Below are 5,195 nucleotides of genomic sequence, written 5' to 3'. Positions count from 1 at the left end.
TTCACCCTGACTATGCCTCCTGCATTAGTTTTGTGTGTGTGTGTATGTCTTTATGAGCTTATTATCAAGTCACTTAGCAAAATGGCGTGTAATTGGAAGAGAGAGTGCCCTCCTCAAATTAATCATTACCCACATGTGCCTGGCAACACTACTGATATCTCCTTGTCCTGGTGCCCCCAGGATGATACAAGCAGGCTTCCTGGCTGTAGACTTTCTATCTCACTGTCTTTGTGTCTTCAAGTCTGGCCTAATATAATATGGGTGGTGAGGCTGAGGCTTCCCTTTGGGAGAGAGCTAACCCCCATTGATAACAGATTCCACTGCTGGCAGATGTGCACATTCCAGGTGCTTCCTCTGTAACACCAGCTGCCACTGAAGCCAGAATCCTGGTTCTACTCCTTCTTATCCAACAGCAACTTCTCTGCTCTCTTTTTCTGGTTCCTTCTTGTGTGCCAGCCACATAATTGTATGTTTTTCCCAAGGCTCAGTTTCTATCCTCCTACCCCTGGTCAAATCTTATCATTTCCATCACCCATTCACATCTACCCAGAGCCATGCAAAATGATGAGTCTATAAGGTCAAGACCACTTATGTCCTATATGAAGAGCATAAAAGCTTGAGAGAGGAAGGGACAGAGTGGCTGGGAAGGCAGAGCTTTAAGTATGCTGTTGTTGCTGCAGCTGCTGTTACGGTGGTTAGCAAAGGAAGCTGCCACTTAAGTTTCCAGTGGTAGAAGCAACAGTTTTGCAAAGTAGGACTTCTCCTTCTGCTGAGACCTCAGTAGTCACTCTTGCCTGCACAGCTGTGACTGCAGTGGACGCCTGTCGGAGAGCATATCAGGGCACTGTTTCTAGGTCTCCTCACTACGAGCGTCTGCTGTGTGCCACCAGCCCAACTTTATCAAGATATCATCCACTGAGTAAGAAGAAACAGCCCATCTAGAAGCCAGTCATAGTGGGGGTGCTAGCTCTTCACCAGTTAGAGACATCAGTTTAGACTGGAACAGATGAAGAGGCACACAACAAAGTCTTAACATTATAACTTTCTTCATTTTGTCCCAAATTAAGGGACAGGTTTGAGGCCAGGCCAAACAAAAGCTCACAGGGGTTTTTAACGTGATCAAAAACAAACAAATAAAATCTTAAAATTCACCTAGAAGTATTTCCAACTGATGATAACAGAGTCATTGCTCCAATCAGATCAATGTGACCATAGATAACGATTACAAACTCTTGCAAAATGTTAAACACACAAACAAAAGTCATCTGGAGGCACCGGAGAGCAAGCAAGATTGGATCAAAATTAAAGAGGGAATAGAAGGGGACAGCGGTCAGCGAATGTTTCACGCCCATGACTTTTTTGCGTGAGGGCAAAGTTCAAATAGTGCCATAAAAAGTCCCTAAAACTGATTCTTAAATGCTTTAATATCCCCCACCCACCCTATACAGAGGCATGGGCATGGCAGGAAGCATCTGGAGAATGAAAAACTGTATGGCTTGGGCAACAACATCGAGGAGCATGCCACAGCAGCAAGCAGGAGTTCAGAGTACACAGTCGTCTTGGTATCCATCAGGGATTGCTGCCAGAACGCCACAGTTCAATCTGTAACAAGAAGCCAGGCCATCCTCTGCCTGGTGTGATAAGCTGGGACCCTGAGTTTCATCCTGAAGACCAGGACACCCCCGGCAGGAGGTGTGGCATGGCCAGAATTGTACTCCTGAAGTATCCCCCTTGCAAAGGAGTGGGGAGTGATCTAGAAGAATCAGCTTAGACCCATGGAGTCACATTTGGAAGCTGTTTTGTGAGAGGGGAGGACCTGAATCAAAGCTACTGCAGCCACAGGAGCTGAAACGATGCGAAATGTAGTAAACAGAGGTGACCACCAGGGGCGCTCTCAACCCAAGGGCAGCAGAGCAGGATGCACACAGAGAAGACAGGTCTGCAAGAGCTTCCCAAACTGTCCAAGGGAAGATGGTTCCCTAGGAGCTGTGAGTACACAGGCCACTACAAAGGGATTCTCAGCTGTGAGTGAAACTTCTCAGCCCCTGAACTATTCCTTCAACCCCATTAACATACCTATGCCTATTAAGCACCATCTGGTAAGTATGGGGTGAGGGTGGGAACATGCCTGCGAGTGTTCTTATCACATTCAAGGGACTCTCCCTCATTCTAAATTCACACAATCGTATTTTATTTAGACGTTGGTGTCATGTGATTTCTAGACTCGAGTCTTGGACTTGGAGGTCTTTGGGAGGGTTGTGCATCTGGGAGGATGGTGGTGCCTTCACAGACATGGGGGAGACCCCGGGGAAAACAAGACAGGGGGGAGGGAGGAACACATATTCCTGGTGCCTGGGAGACACCAGGAGATGCCCAAGGCATCAGCTTCAGGGCTCTGGGCTGCACAGATAGACTTGGAGCCATCAGCATACGGTAGTGGTTGAAGCCATGGGTGTTGGTGAGGGCACTCCAGCAAAGTCCAGAGCTAGAAAAAGGCATCCCTCAAACCTGATCCCTGAGTGATCATGTTCCCCTCTGCCAATCTCATAGGCCTAAACATAAAAATAGAAACCATTAAGCTTTTGGAAGAAAACATAGAAGCAAATCTTTACACCTTGGAGTAGGCAAAGATTTCTTAAATGGGCCACAAGAAGTACAAATGATAAAATATTTGCTAAAACCAACTGGCTTCATCAATATTTAATTTTCTAAGTCTTTGTAAGATATTGTTTTTTAAAAATGAAAATAATAAGCTACACATCAGAAGAAAACATTGGCAAAGCCAATCTGACAAAGGACCTATAACCAGAATATATGAGGCTGGACCCCCAAAAAATCAGAATTATCTTTTGGAAGGGCAGGCCCCTTGTAGTACAGGTTTATCCAGATAGGTATGTGTTCTAGGAACCCACTGATTTTTATCTGGAAGTTTTGAGAAGGTTGCATCATGTTTTCAGAAGAAACATCACAGGTGACTGGTTCTTCCACCAGGACAATGCACCTACCCACACCATGCTGAGTGTTCAGCAGTTTTTGATAAAAGAAAAACAGCATGACCCTTGTCTATCACAGGTAAGTGAATAAGCAGGTAGTGATATATCTATACAATGAAATACTACTCAGAAATAAAAAGGAATGAAATATTGATACTTGCAACATGGATGAATTCAAAAAGACATTATGCTGATCCAAAGGGGTCAGACACAAACCAGTAAACATGTGTTTCCCTTTCATACTTGTATGATTCCATTCTGATGAAATTCTAAAAAAGACAATTCTATTCTTAGTGACAGAAACCATCAGTGATTGCCTAAGGCTGAGGGGAGGTGTTAGACAATTGAGATAAGACACAAGGTAAGTTGCTGGGTAATAGAATGGACCATACATTGAATGTGGTGGTTACACAGGTATATGTAAAATTATTATAACTCAGAAATGTATAATCAAAATGGTGCATTTAATTTCATTTAAATGATACCTCAATATGGTTGATTTTTTAGTAGCACCAATTTAAAGCATTATTAATTACAAAATAATAAATGTTTCACAGGTTCATAAAGACTAAAATCTACATACAAAGAAACATGAACAGCAAAAGACCTACAAAGAGGACTCTCCAAAGGAGGTATGTATTTATTTAAAAATTGTGTATTTATTCTTTTTAATATATATTTTATTTTAAAGATGTGGGGTACAATTCAGGATTAGGTATACAAGTGGACATCATGCAGGTAAAGACTGGGCCTTCCGTTGGTCCCCACTTTGCCTGATTTTAGATCAGATACCCTTGCTGATGTTTCCCACCTCCAACATTCCCTACCCCCAGGAGTATCCCACTACTATCAATCTCTTTCTTACAGTATTATGGTAAATGTTCAGGGTCCGCTTATGAGTGAATGTATTTATTCTTAAATGTTTAGACTTTAGTCACTTTCATACCCATTAAGTTACCAACAGCATTCTTCTCAGACCTGGAAATAACAATACAGCAATTCATATGGAAACATAAACGACCATGAATAGCCAAAACAATCCTTAGCAAAAGGAACAAAGCAAGAGTTATTACACTTCCAGACTTCAAACTTTACCATAAGGCTACAGTAATCAAAACAGCCTGGTATTGATACAAGAACGGACATATAGACCAATGGAACAGGATAGAGATTCCAGGAGCAAAGCCTCAATTTCTCAACCAACTCATCTTTGACAAAGCCCCCAACAACAACCACTGGGGAGAGGAGAACCTGTTCAATAAATGGTGCTGGGAAAACTGGCTGATCACATGCAGAAGATTGAAATAGGACCCCTACCTATCACCATACACAAAAATAAACTCTAAATGGATTAAAGACCTAAACGTAAAACTTCAAACTATAAGAATCTTAGAAAACACAGGCCGGGCTTGGTGGCTCAGCCTGTAATCCCGTGCCTTTGGGAGGCTGAGGTGAGTGGATTGCCTGAGCCCGCAGGTTCGAGACCCGCTTGGGCAGCGAGACCTCATCTGTACAATAAATAAAAAAATCAGCCGGGCGTAGTAGCGCGCGGCTGTAATTCCGGCCACTCGGAAGGCTGAGGTGGAAGGATCACCGGAGCCCAGCAGGCGAGGCTGTGGTGGCCGGAAGCGACCACTGCACTCCAGTCTGGGCGACCGAGTGAGACTTCGACTCAAAAAAAAGAAAACACAGAAGACACCCTTATGGATATTGGAACTGGCAATCGATTCCTATTCAGAACCCTAAATGCCCATACCTTAAGAAATAAAGTAGACAAGTGGGACTTCATCACACTAATGAGCTTCTGCAAAGCAAAAGAAACCATCAAGAGAGCAGGGAGACAGCCCACAGAATGGGAAAAAATATTTGTCAACTGTATATCTGACAAAGGCCTAACATCTAGGATCCACAAGAAACTCAAACGTACCGAAAGAAAAAAACAAACAGCCCCATTGAAAAGTGCAAAAAACATGAATAGATGTTTCTCAAAAGAAGATATATGGTCAGCCAACAGACACATGAAAAAGTGCTCAGCCTCCCTCATCATCAGAGAAATGCAAATCAAAACCACACTGAGATACCACCTAACCCCAGTAAGAATGAATAAAACAAACAACAACAGATGCTGGCGAGGATGCAGAGAAAAAGGAACGCTTCTACACTGCTGGTGGGAATGCAAACTAGTGCAACCTCTTGGAAGAC

This window comes from Carlito syrichta, unplaced genomic scaffold, assembly GCF_000164805.1.
Source record: "Carlito syrichta isolate Samal-C Ts95f unplaced genomic scaffold, Tarsius_syrichta-2.0.1 Scaffold12763, whole genome shotgun sequence".
NCBI classification, from domain to species: Eukaryota; Metazoa; Chordata; class Mammalia; order Primates; family Tarsiidae; genus Carlito; species Carlito syrichta.
This window is presented reverse-complemented; position numbering follows the sequence as displayed.